Source organism: Piliocolobus tephrosceles, chromosome 7 (assembly GCF_002776525.5).
Source record: "Piliocolobus tephrosceles isolate RC106 chromosome 7, ASM277652v3, whole genome shotgun sequence".
Classification (NCBI taxonomy): Eukaryota; Metazoa; Chordata; class Mammalia; order Primates; family Cercopithecidae; genus Piliocolobus; species Piliocolobus tephrosceles.
Genome location: NC_045440.1, coordinates 137,217,943 through 137,232,041, shown reverse-complemented (window position 1 = coordinate 137,232,041; position 14,099 = coordinate 137,217,943). Strand labels below are relative to the sequence as shown.

The 14,099-nt window shown below is 44.7% G+C and overlaps 1 non-coding gene across 1 annotated transcript; it reads left to right on the top strand.

Moving 5' to 3' along the window:
• The first annotated feature begins 13,520 nt into the window (after positions 1-13,520).
• On the top strand, positions 13,521-13,647 carry LOC111551721. The gene has a single exon (XR_002734444.1). It is a non-coding gene; the product is annotated as a small nucleolar RNA SNORA40 (small nucleolar RNA).
• The last annotated feature ends 452 nt before the right edge of the window (positions 13,648-14,099 follow it).

The window sequence follows — 14,099 nt, the reverse complement described above, 5'->3', positions numbered from 1 at the left end:
TTTTTTTTTTTTTTTTTTTTTGTGCCTTTTTCGTCAGTCTCCATTTCTTGGTGATGAGAGGAGCTAAGAACTTCAAAGTAGGGGCTGTCACTGATACATGTGCTTATGGCACAGACATTTATTATTCACCTGGTTTGTTCATTGCTGTATCCGTAGCCCCTAGAAGAGTGCTTAGTACAGAGTAGGGACTCAGTGATATCCATCAAATAAATATGTGAATAAGTGAACGATGGAAAGATGGCAAGAGCTGGGTGGAGGTGCAGATGAGAGTACCCGGCCCCCAAATTTTACACTGGAGCCCTCAGAGGGTTCACCTCATAGCCTGTGCCTGACTCCAACCTGGCGGGAGTCTGAGAACCCGGTATGTGCCAGGCACAGTTTGGTCCTGGGGTTGGAGAGGACACAGGGATGAAAAGCATGTGGCTCTCTGCCCTGCACAGACCGAGCATCTCCCAGGCATGTGGGTTTCCACCTCAGTGAGAAGAATGAACAAGGACTTCTTTGTCTTTGGGACTCTTTCCAGAGACATGGAGGCCAGGGATAGAAGCAAGATGTGGCGAAGTGAGATCCCCGTTAGTGCGGATCAGCCTGAGACCTCCCACTTTAATGCTGGGAGAAGCTTCCCTGGGCCAGGCTACCTGCCCAAACAATGCCCCGTGGGAGGTTGAATAAAGGCCACTGAAGATGTACATGTCCTAATGCCTCATCAGAACCTGTGACTATGTGGCCTTCCATGGTGTCTTAGTCTGCTAAGGCTGCCTTAACAACATACTATGGACTGGGTGGCTTAAAAACAATTTTGTTTTTTCTTAGTTCTGGAGCCTGGAAAGTTCAAGATCAAGGTGCCAGCTGACTCAGTTTCTGGTAGCAACAGTTCAAGGTTGATGTTATTAAGATGCCCACTTTTTGTTTTTAGAAGGGAGAGAGAGGATGTTGTATATTTAATTTCAATGTATTTCATAGGTTTATGCATTTAAGTTTTTTGTTTCTTGTGTCAGTATTGGCTTTTCACATTTTTTTTCCAAAATTAATGTGTTTAATATAGGTTTCAAAATTATTGGTGTATGGCTGTTCATGACACTCTTTTATAGTTTTAAAAACATCTGTATACAATTTTTTACTAATTCTATCAACCTGTTTTATTTATTTATTTTTTTTTTTTTGTAAGATTTTTTTCAGCAAAATCAGTATCCCTGAAGCTTTTGAAGATTATTTACTCACAGAAATAAGGTTCTGCTTTTTGGGTTATCGACCTCAGGTTGGTTGCAGTAGATACCAATAAAAATATATATTTAGTATTTAAGGATTGAAATTCAACTGAATTTAGGCAATGCATTTACTATAAAGCTTGTAAATAAAATATCGATTGGAAAAAAAAAAAAAAAGATGCCCACTTTAGAGATGGTAACAGTGAGGCTCTTCCAAGATTACACAAGGGGTTAGTGACTTGGATTAGACAAGATCAGTTGGCTCCATTTAATGCAAATCTGTCTGGGCACCTGGTATATGCCAGGCACAGTTCTGGTCCCACGTAGGGGGACAGATATAAAGACCATGTTGCCCTCTGCTCTGCACAGACTGTGTGTGTGTCTCCCAGCCCTATGGGGTCCTGCTTCTTTGTTGCTCTGAGTGGAGTGAACTGTCCATCTCTCAGCAACTCCAAGACGGCAGGTTTCCCTGTAACTGACCACCCACCAGAGCCCTCTGTTCCTGGCTTGCAGATGGCTGGCTCTCCTCTTGTTGCATCCTTACATGGTCTTCTTTCTGTGCTTGCTGTCACAAGGCCACTAATCCCCTTGTGAGGGCCCAATCTCAGGATCCAGTGTAAACACTAACCCTCCCAAAGGCCCCATCTCCAAAGACCATCACATTGAGGGTTAGGGCTTCAACATATGGATATTGAGGGAGCACAAGCGTTCAGTACATAACACAAAGGGACTTTGCAAATAGGAAATTACCCTGGATTATCTGGATAGGCCCAATGTCATCACAAAGGACCTTATAAGAAGGAAGCAGGAGGGCCGAAGTCAGAGAAACAGAAATAAAGTTAGAGTGACGTGGCCATGAGCCAAGGAAGACAGGCTGCCCCTAGAGGCCGGAAAAAGGAAGGAAGCAGATTTGCCCCTAGAGCATCCAGGAGGAATGTGGCTCTGCCCACACTGTGATTTTAGATTTTTCCCCTGCAGGACTGTATAAAGATGAATTTGTGTCTTTCAAACCACTAAGTTCATGGTCATTTGTTACAGCAGCAAGAAGAAGCTGCAATACACCCTCTGACTCCCTCCTTAACCACCTGCATTTCAGCCTCAGGAGAGTCTAAAACTAGAGCCCTGATTCCCTCAAGTATTGCTAGGACATACTGGAGATTTGAAAATGTTGTTAGCCAATAACTAAGGAGAATACCAGGGAACTAAACAGTCTGACTTGCAAAGAACAAATTCTGCTTCCTCCCTACCAGCTTGTTCCCTTTCCATACGTTGTCTCCAGATACTGACATTCTAATACATTCAGAACAACCCATATTAACACAAAGGCCACTTCAGAAAAACATTAAAATATTTACAAGCTCTAACTTTTTTCATTCAAGATGAAAATAGCTTTACCGGGCCCTAGGCAGATAATGTACAGCAGAGAAAACTATTAGAATTGAGCAATTCCCGTGGGGAAACTAGCATGTTCAGACTGTAAATTAACATTTGGAAGAGGTGCACAGTAGCAACTGAGAGGCAGCTTTCTAATCTTTTGTTAAAGTTCATAAAGATTGTCTACGTCCATTTCTCATTTAATCTTTAAAACAGTCCAAGGTTGATGTTAGTAAGATCCCCACTTTACAGCTGGGAACAATGAGGCTCTTCCAATATTACACAAGGGGTTAGTGACTTGGATTAGAATAGATCAGTTGGGTCTGTATAGTGCAATGTTCTCATGTCGTCTGAGCATCTGCTATGTGCCAGGCACAGTTTCGGTCCCAGGTAGGCAGACAGACATGGGGGCTATATTGCCCTCCGCCCTGCACAGACTGTGTGTATATCTCCCAGGCCTATGGGGTCCTCCCACTTTGTTGCTCTGAGCAGAGTGAACTGTGCAGCTCTCAGTAGCTCCAAGGGGGCAGTTTTCCCCAGAACCGACCGCCCACTAGAACCCTCATGGGGCCCCCGGCACGGACCTTAGACCTACCTCACCTGCCCACAGGAGCACTGGGACTTTGGGATAAGGAAGGGGAACTTTTCCTCTAAGTCTGTGGGATCTCCTTGAGGAATCCACCTGCACTCATCCAAACCCATCTATGGAATATAAATCAAAAGTAGTGTTTCAAGTAGATGGGGCCCACTCACAACTGGGGGCACGGGGAGGAGTCATGCATTACCTTCCTTTTGTAACCACAGACATCTTCATGTTAAAAAGAGAAAAATCAAAACAGAGGAAATCCACTCCTTTTTGCCTGCTGGGCTCCTTCCAAGGACCCACTTTTTCCCCCCAGTGACTGACAGATGACACCTGCCCCGGCCCCCAGTTGATGTGACCTCTGCCTTAGTTGGTGTGACCTTCATGGGCCTGAGATCAAACCACCCTGGTGTGATGTCATTGCCAGAGCATTTAGAAAACAGGAACCACTCTCAGGAAGCAATGGGGAGGGGTCGCCCTGCAGCCTTCCGGGTGGAAACAGATGGGAGGCAGACAGAGAACCTAAAATAGCAACTCTGTGGCCCCAAGCAGAGGATGAATACACAGCAGGCCGTGATGGCAATTCTCCAGCCCTCCGTCATCAGGCAATCCTTATCTCACAGTTCACACAAGGAAGCAGAAATCTCCACCAGTATCCAGGCTGGGAGATTTGGAATCTGCTCAGCCCCATCGTATTGGTTTGTTCTCACATTGCTATACCTGCAACCGGGTAATTTATAAAGAAAAGAAGTTTAATTGGTTCATGGCTCTGCAGGCTGTACAGGAAGCATGGTGCTGGCATCTGTTCAGTTTCTGGTGAAGCCTCATTGAGTTCTCAATCATGGTAGAAGACAAAGGGGGAATAGGCATGTCACAAGGCAGAAGCAGGAGCAAGCTAGAGAGAGTGTGGGGGAAGGTGACACAGACTTAAACAACCAGATCTCGTGTGAACTCAGAGCAAGAGCTCACTTATCACAAAAGGGATGGCTCAAGCAGTTCATGAGGGATCCACCCCCATGACCCAAACGCCTCGCACCAGAATCCACCTCCAACACTGGAGATTATAATTCAACAAGAAACTTGGGCAGGAACAAATAGCCAAAGTATATCACCCTCCTCTGGCTTAATGGCCACCTCCTAAGAGCCACGTGCTTTCCACTCATCACTGGAGGCCATGCAGGTGTCGTGCGCGACAACACTGTCAGATGATGGCCAAAAGCATACCTATCCATCCCCTTGAAGCTCACTTGAAGTCCATCTCAGAAGAACAGTGGGGTTCCCTTCCCTCTCTGGTTTTCCTTCTCCTGTGATTGCATAATGTGAATTCATTCCCTTCTGCACTCACACCCCACTCCAGGACCCACCTTGGATGGGAGCACCTGATATTTGAGTTTCCATGAGATGGGCCCTACCCTGTACCAAGTGAGCAACTCCTCTCTGTCTTTACTCAGGCCCAGCGCTGTTCCATCCCATCTTGTCCTGTCCTACCATCTACAGAGGAACCCTGTGTCTGGAGCTTGGCTTGCCAATTGGCTATAGTCACCTGTGATGATACTATCTTCCTTTTCAAACTTCCTGTGCTTCCTTACCCCCTCTCCTCTTAGCTCCCAAGCATCGGTAAAGATCTCCTTTAAACCTGACTCCCTTTGCCTTATCAAACTTACCTGCTTCAACATTTTTTATAACAGTGCTTCACAACTGGGGGTGATTTTGCCCCCTAGATGACATTTGGGATTCTCTAAGGGGCATTTCTGATAGTCACAACTGCAGGGTAGGGGGTTGGTTTCCTACTTGTGTGAAGTGGGTAGAGAGTTGGAATGCTGTTAAGCATCCTATAGTGCCCAAAACAAACCCCCGTCCCCAACAAAGGATTCACTGATCCAAAATGTCAATAGTGCTAAGCTGAGAAACCCTGCTCTTGACTGTGTGTTGCTTGAGGGTAGAAATCTCAAGTTACTCATTTTTAAATCCCCAACACTTAAACATAAAACCTGGTACAGAGTAGTCGTCCAATATACTTTTGCTGCTGGTAAATAAATGTATGAGTGAATGAATTCTCGCCTTCCTAAATCCCTTGTGCATGCAGAATCACCTACATGCAAACCAGTTCTCAGGCCCACAGGTATCTATGTAAGCATACCTGCACACACATGCATGGACACACAGAGATGTGCACACACCCAAAGACAGACCATGCACACACACTCCCACCTAATGCTGAAGTCCAGGAACCTGCCTGACTCAGAGACTTAACCACTCAATCTGAGAATCAGGAGTCTCTTTTCCCTGCTACGCTCAGAAAGATCTCTGCACAAACACCTGGGCAGAGGCACTAAATGTTCTCCAAAATTAATTTCGCTGACTGGACGCATTTTTTTATTGTGACTCCAGGATTAAATAAGCAGTGAACCCAAAAGGAGGAAGATCTTTTTTGCAATTACACACGCAGAAGGCAACTCAACAACTGGAAATGTGAGATGTCAATTTTGACAATGGCATAACAGCCCAGGAGTGTGGCAGGCAGGCCTGACTCATTACATGTAGCAATACTGGTGAGCATTGAAAACGGGGTGCAGGGTTGCGAGGGGCGGGCTGGAGGAAACAGTGGGGTTGACGCCAACCCTGTGGGCAGCACGAGCTGGAGCAGGCCCAGGAGAGCAGGGGGTGACAGTGACTATGAAGCAAAGATGCTCCTTTCGTCCATGACACTTCCTCTACTGGGGACTGAGGACACTGTAGAAATGGACAGCAAAGAGGAGGGCCAGCCCATAGGGGAGTTGGCACTAAAGTTTTGGTGCCAGTTTCCTGGAAAAATTGAAACAGCAAAAGACCGTGATATATATACTAGCTATTGCTCTGTGAGGCAACTACAATTACACCTTCCTCACTTCCCCACTGAAAACCCCTGCAAGTTCTTCAAGGATTTGCATGGCTGCAAGCACCCTGGGCTTTCCTTTATCCTGGTATTTGTCACCTTGCAGATATTTCCTGATTACTCATTTTCCTTCCCTGTTAGGCTGTGAGCTTCTCAAGCAAAAAGAAGTCATACTCATTTCTGTATCTGCATTGCCTATCTTAATAAATGTGTGATGCATGAGTAAGTAAGTAAACGAATCAGTGAGCACACTTCAGTCAGATGAATCTGCCTAGAGTTTCAGGCTGAAGCAGGGCTTAAGGGCAAGGTGACAAAAGACTATGTTTGCCGTGTCGAGAAGTTAGGATTTTAGCTGAGAGCAACAAAGAATCGGCCAGGGGAAGAGCATGCTAAGTTCATTGTGTTAAAGTGATCCCTTGGCATAAGCACATGCGCTGCGACTTTAAACTTATCACTGACGTACTGAGTTTTTACATTGTGCTTTGGGTCTGGTTCTTAATTGGAAAAACAAATGAACCCCTTGGTGCTGAATAGCCTCTGACAATGAAACCCTCTTCATGTCATCTTCAACCTAAGGCCTAGAATTTGTCTCTGCTAACTATGCTTTAACTTAGTATATGCCGTACAGTTTCAACCATGTAGTACAACACTGCACTCAAAAAATATAATAGTCCGGGCGCGGTGGCTTACGCCTGTAATCCCAGCACTTTGGGAGGCCGAGGCGGGTGGATCACGAGGTCAGGAGTTCGAGACCAGCCTGACCAATATGGGAAACCCCATCTCTACTAAAAATACAAAAATTAGCTGGGCGTGGTGGCAGGCACCTGTAATCCCAGCTACTCAGGTGGCTGAGGCAGGATCGCTTGAGCCCAGGAAGCAGAGGTTGCAAGTGAGCTGAGATTGCACCACTGCACTCCAGCCTGGGAGACACAGCAAGACTCAGCCTCAAATAATAAAAAAATTAATAATAAAGAAACATACTAGGATATTCCGGTTTGTTGCCTCTGGAAGACAGGATTCTTTGGGTTTGGTTCAAATTATTTTCTGTTTGGTCCAAATAGTCTCTGGTGCACATGTCAATTGCACCTTTACAGAGTTGTCCCCCCCGTCCTCAGCTGTTCATTTGGAACCTTCCATTTCATGAGCTCAGTAACATATCCACTGCCACGTGTGCACCATGACCACACGCCAGGCTACTGTCCACCACGTAGATATGGACCCCTAAATCAGCTTGCACCACATCGAAGTCTTTTGCACAGGGTTTCTGGAAAAGAAACTGAGACCACCCTTTCCAGGTGGTTGAAATATGAGGTGTGAGAGCTTGAGAGCTGCTGGCAGGTGGGTGAGGCTGAAACAGAAAAGAAAGAAGCTATTTTCCAAAGAGGCAGCACCAAGAGTAGGTTAGAAAGAATCCCGTTGTTTTTCAGGCTTTGGCTTCTGATGTTCCTGTTCCCGAGTCCTGCCATATTCCCGTCCCTGGTTCTGGGAACTGCCTCGGTAGCTTCCCAGTAACACTCTCTCTCTCCCCCCCCCCCCCCCCTCTCTCTCTCTCTCTCCCCCCCCCCCCCGTCTCTCTCTCTCTCTCTCTCGCAAAAACAAGCTCCAGTTGGATTCCTTCCACTCATACTCCAACTGATTATAATTCATAGATATGATTTCCTTTTACAATCTCAAAAAATCTTGAGAACATGAGTGGATAACATTTAAATTTCTGGAGCTTCTTGTCTCTCCTGTAGTTCAGATCTAGGCCTTGGCAACTGTGACAAACCCACCAAAATTTGCTTTGAGGGGTTTCTCTCAGAATGAAAGATGGACAACCAGTGCTTTCTGGGTAGGCCAGTAGAGCAATTTGCTCTAACAAACCTTGCCCGCTGTGACCTCCCTCCCAACAAGGTCCTGGTCAGGAGCTACCATTTAATGGGCATCCCTGCAGGTAACCAGACCAGGAATCCAACCCTTATGAGTAGGTAGACGCTGGAGTCAGAGAGACCTGGACACAAATTACTGCTCTACTGTGTATGAGCTACATGAGTGTGTCAGTTACTAACTTCCCTAAGCTTCAATTTCCAGAGCTTTAAAATGTTGCTCATCATGGACATACCCCTTCTAGAACTTGGGGAAGGATCAAATGATGTGATGCCTGTAATCTCACTGTGCAGGGCTGTTGGCACACGGGAAACACCATATAAATGGTGGCTCACATTGTTAATGGTGTATCTCACCTTCTTGGTCCTCTTTAAAGTAACCACCTCTTTAACAAGAGCAGCTCTCTCCCAGCACGTTTTACTCCTGTATCATCACCACCACCACCACGTCTGCTTGAACCGCATAATACTAATGTTGTATTTTTAATGTTCTTAGTCCTCAGGTTTCAGATCTTCTGAGGGTAACCACCTTGCATGACTGACTCAGCTATCAACAGAGGTGTATCAGTTAGCTTAGGCTTATGCTGAAGGAACAAATGACCCCCAGAAGCTTGGTGGATTGCAGCAACTAAGATTTTATCTTTTGCTTGCAATCACATTCATCTCAAGATGCACATGGGCAACATCTCTGCTCCACACCTCTTTATTCTGGGACTAAGGAGCAGCCCCTATCCTGCACAAACCTGCCTCATGACAGTGGGAAGAAAAAGAGAAAACTTTAAAATATCCACTAGGGTTGATACATATTAATTGCACTTAAATTTGACTTGGCCAAAGCAAATCACATGGTCAAACATTGTATCAGTGGGAAGTACAGTCTTCTTGCATGGATGGATTCAAGAAAATATTTTGAACCAATAATAGTCTTCCACTGAGGGTTCCTTCTGGTTTTAGGGACACTCTGGCTGTACATAGAAGAAAACATTTAACTATAATGCCTCACGTCTTGATTCCCTGTGGGTGGGGGAGGTGGGGAAGGATGACTCAGTTTCTCATCTGCCTTCCTCCTCTTAGCTCCTATTTCTCTGGGCTCCAGTGGCCTTCTGCCCTAGTAGCAACTGATAACTTAATTCTAGCTATCACAACAATGTTCCTGTCATAATAATTGGAAGAAAATTATCCAAAATCTGATTTTGTTTTTTCCTTTGAAATGATTTTTGGGGTACCTTCCAGATTTTCTAGAATGAGTGTGTAGTTATTGAATATAAGACTAAAAACACTCTATTAAAAAGGATGAGTGTGGCAGCTTGGGGAAGATAAATTAGTGTGTCAGAGGCTCAAGGAGGAATATGAAGCTGAACTAGGGCAGTGACGGGGTGGGGCAAGACGCAGAAGAGCAGGCTGGACCCGGTCATCTCAACTTGGACTTGTAGGACTGGCCACTGCAGGAGGTGGGAAGTCAGGAAAAGGGAGGCTTCTTGTTGGCCATGGACCTTGGGCCAGCACTGAGGGATGTGAAGGCCCTTCTGACCCGCAGAAGAGGGTATTCCTCCATGAGAAGGCTGTAAGAGTCATCTTTAAGTGGAGAAAAGTTACAAGAAGTTGCTTCCTTGGATTCTCACTCCTAACATCAGTATCCCACTCAGGTTCTGCTCTGGTAACTCAGGTCCATGTCTGATCTTTAGACATAATTTTATGATTTGGAAACGGTCATTGGACTGCTACCATCTTACTTTTAGAGAACAAAGGCTTAAAGGACAACTAATGGGTTATTTCATTCATCTTCCTGCCATCATGGGAGGAAAGTTCATATTCAGTTTCTGTTGACATTGCAAAAGACATAAGCTCCCAGAATAGAGAGTTGTATTCAAATGGTGTGGCCCTGGCCAAGTCAGTTGGCATCTCTGAGATTCAGGTTCCTTATTATTTAGATGAAACTATAATACCTGCTTTAAAGAGTTTGTTACAATAGAAAGAGACCTTCTTTGCCAGATTACAAAAAAAATCTTTGTAATTGTTAATATTACAATGTCTAGCACATTATTAATTATTATAATGATAGAGATATGCCAGTAAAACAACACAACGGTACAAAACTTTTAGCAAGGAAATAGCTGTGGCAAATACCTGTAGTCATAATCAAAATAATAAGCAAAGGCTCTTGTCTTAGTTCATTTTGCATTGCTAAAAGGAATACTTGAGGCTGGATAATTGATAAAGAAAAGAGGTTTATTTGACTCACAGTTCTTCAGGTTGTACAAGAAGCATGGCACTGGCATCCACTTCTGGTGAGGGCCTCCAGCTGCTTCCACTCATGGTGGAAGAGGAAGGGCAGCTGGCTGTGCAAAAATCACATGGTGAGAGAGGAAGCAAGGGTTAAGGGATGCAGGGGTGCCAGGCTCTTTTTAACCACCACCTCTTGCAGGAACTAGTAAAGCAGCTTATTACCAAGAGGACAGCACCAAGACATTCATGAGGTATCCACCCTCACAACCCAAACACCTCTTTAGGCCCCACCTTCAATGCTAGGGATCAAATTTCAACATGAGGCTTGGCAGACAAATGTTCAAATGATAGCAACCATCTATAGCTTATCTATCCATTCTACCATTTAATGACCAGTGGCTCCTTCCTTGCATCCTACCTCAATTTCTCCAGTACTGCTAAACATATAAACCAACAACCTACCATGTGACAGTGGCCCTGGTCGGAAATGAGTAGTGTCATGAGTAGAGCATTTGCTCTGGGGTCACATTGGTCTACTTTATAACAGCTTGACTCTGAGTATGTCACTCAAATCTCTTGAGCCTCAATTTTGTCCTTTCAAAAGGGGAGCAATATTGTCTCTCTTAGAATCCTGTTTTGAGAATCATTTTCAGAGCAATATATGCAATACATCTGGCTCATAGATGATGTGTATTAAATGAGAGCTCCTTTCCATGTATTTTAATGGACTTTACCACTTAAAGAAAAGCATATTTTTCAAACAAGTTTTTTTCAGCTTATTATTTTGTATCCAGGACAATGATAGCTAGTAAGTATTTTGGGCTTTTCTGTCTCCAGAGAAATTTTATGATGCCAATTAGAAGTGCAAGTATATTGAGATTAAAAAGTAATGACTAGCAAAATGAATAGCGGCTTCCATCCTTACACCCAGTTTGCTACTCCAGAAGCTTATCTCCAAATATCTTACTCTCCAGGGAAAAAAACCAAGATTCTAGAGTCAAGGGAATATCAGAATTTTATAATTCACAATCATTTGAAGACCTCTGGGGAGAGGGACTTTCTGTTTCTACAGGTAAACTCATTTATGGTAAACTTTTGCACAGGCCGGGTGTGGTGGCTCACGTCTGTAATCCCAGATCTTTGGGAGGCCGAGGCAGGTGGATCACCTGAGATCAGGAGTTTGAGACCAGCCTGACCAAAAAGGTGAAACCCCGTCTCTAAGTACAGAAATTAGCCAGGCGTGGTGGCAGCCACCTGTAGTCCCAGCTACTCAGGAGGCTGAGACAAGAGAATTGCTTGAACCCAGGAGGCGGAAGTTGCAGTGAGCTGAGATTGCACCATTGCACTCCAACCTGGGTAACAGAGCAAGACTCTGTCAAAAAAAAAAAAAAAAAAAAAAAAAAAATCCTTTGTACAGACAAGGTTGCCCTCTTTATTAGGACAGAAATATGACAACATGAAAATAATAATTAAATCTTAGGTAGTTGAGGAGATCGAGTCAGAAATGGGATTAGCCAAAGACTGGGTTTAGTTTTACATGCACTGATCTCCCCTATTTTGTTACGACACGCAGAGAAGTCTCTCAATAAACCTGTGGATGCACTGATGAATTCACGCTTCTGTTGATGAAATTGCATTTATTTTTCCTTTCAGTTCCTTTCTGCCTCTTTGGTTACTTTTTTCTACATCCTTCTCTCCAAAGACCATAGGAATAAGAATAAAATAATCTAATTTAATTTTATGACTGTGAATAAGTTTGCTATTTTCTCCAAAAACCACTTTTCTCCTCTGTAAATGTGATAAGTAATGCCTACTTCCCAACCTCATCTATTCTGTGCCCATTATTACCTCCTTAGTTCAGGCCCTTTCTCCCTCCTGGATTATTGCAGCTGTGGCCTACCTTGTTTTCCATTCTCCAGAATTAGCCTCACTGCCTCTTCGCTTCCCATCCCACACCACCCATTGTTGCTGGAGTGTTCTTTTGGCAATGCAATCTGGCCTTGTCGAGCACCTTCGTAAGTTTGTCTCCAGTAGAAGGGACCTGCCACCAGGAGGTGGAATGCTGAAGAAGGACTGGGCAGACCTGGAGCCCACCCCCAGCTCACCACTCCTGCCCCTCCCACTCCTTTCCACTTTCACTTCGCGTTCCAGCCACGTGGGACACTTCCCCCAAACCCTGTGGCTTTCTCACCTCCAGGTCTGTGCGTGTGCTCTGTTCTCTTCCTGAATAATTCCTTTCTGTGGGAGGGAAATCAACTTAGAAATCCACTCTTCCAAGAAGCCTCCCCTGACCACTCCAGGTTTAACTAGGGACCTGTCTTCTGTGACTCAGAGCCCTCTGCCTTGACGGCATCCAGGAGCTCTTCCTGTTGTTTGAGGTCCCATCTCCTCCTCACTTGTCAGCTCACTGGTCATTCTCACATCCACATAGCACACTGGAATCGCCAAAGTCGTGTTTCAGGAGGGCATGAAAAAAAACGCATACTTTATAATATATCCCACAGCCTAAAACTGGAAGCATCCAAAGAGTAGACTCACTCAGGGTGGACGTTCTTATGGTCTACATTTTGATAATGATTCTGTTGAATGGCTGAATTTGGTAAGGTACAATTACAAAATAGACTTCTTCGGATGCAGTCTGTCATCACTCCCCTCCCCACCCACGAGTGACAGCTCCAGCAGAAACCATGGCTTCGAGCTCCCCTTCAGGAACAACCTCTGAGTCAGAGGGCAGCCTGACTGACTTGGCTCAATTTGCATGGGGTGGAAGTTTAAGTATTACTTAAGAGTCATGTTTCAGAAACTCCCCCATGAGTCACTGTTCTCCTCCTGTCTGTGCTGTAGGAAGACACCACCAGGGAACAGACCCTTCTGCCTTCCATGGGTGGGGCCTACACTTTTCTTCTGAATGTCAGGGTGTCAGGGCTCTTTTCTTGTTTTTTAGACAGTGTCTTGCTCTGTTACCCAGGCTGGAGTGCAGTGGCGCAGTCTTGGCTCACTGCAACCTCCTCCTCCCAGGTTCAAACAATTCTCCTGCCTTAGCCTCCCAAGTAGCTGGGATTACAGGTACGTGTCCACCACACCCAGATAATTTTTGTATTTTTAGTAGAGACGGGGTTTCACCATGTTGGCCAGGCTGCTCTTTAACTCCTGACCTCAAGTGATTCGACTGCCTCAGCCTCCCAAAGTGCTGGGATTACAGGCATGAGCCACTGCGCCCGGCCTGAATGTCAGAGTTCTCACCAATCTCTGTTCTCCACACTGGGATTTCATCCAAATTCTAACACAGTAGAAAAAATAGTATTTTGTTATCATAAATCATATTTTAGTAATTTTAGGAAAAAAAGACAGGAAATGTACTTTGATGAGTAATATTTAAATATTACTTCTGCACTTATGTATGTTTTTGTTTGACTTGTGGACAAAGACTTACTGATAAGAGTAAAAAATAAATCTCCTTTGCAACCCAGAACTCATTGTTCAGTATGAGTTTTAATACATATAAGAAGGAAAATTATGATACCTGACACAGTTAACTGGTGGGAGTATTGATAGCAATAAAGGTTGGCTCCAGGACAGGCACAGTGGCTCATGCCTGCAATCCCCACACCGAGGTGGGAGTTTTGCTTGAAGCCAGGAGTTCAAAAACAGCCTGGACAAGAAAGTAACAAACGCCTCATCTCCACAAAACTTGAAAACTTAGCTGGGTATTGGGGCATGTGCCTATAGTTGTAGCTACTCAGGAAGGGGAGGCTGAGGCAAGAAGGTTGAACCCAGGAGCTGGAGGCTGCACAGAGCTTTGATGGCACCAATGAACTCAAGTCTGAGTAACAAAGACAGGCCCTATCTCTTAATTTTAAAAAAAGATGGATTCTAGGACTGTAGAATAGATAGTTAAACAGCGTGGGATACAAGGAACTCCTCAGCTATGTTAATTTTGTATTCCAATTTCTTGTTGACTTGATACA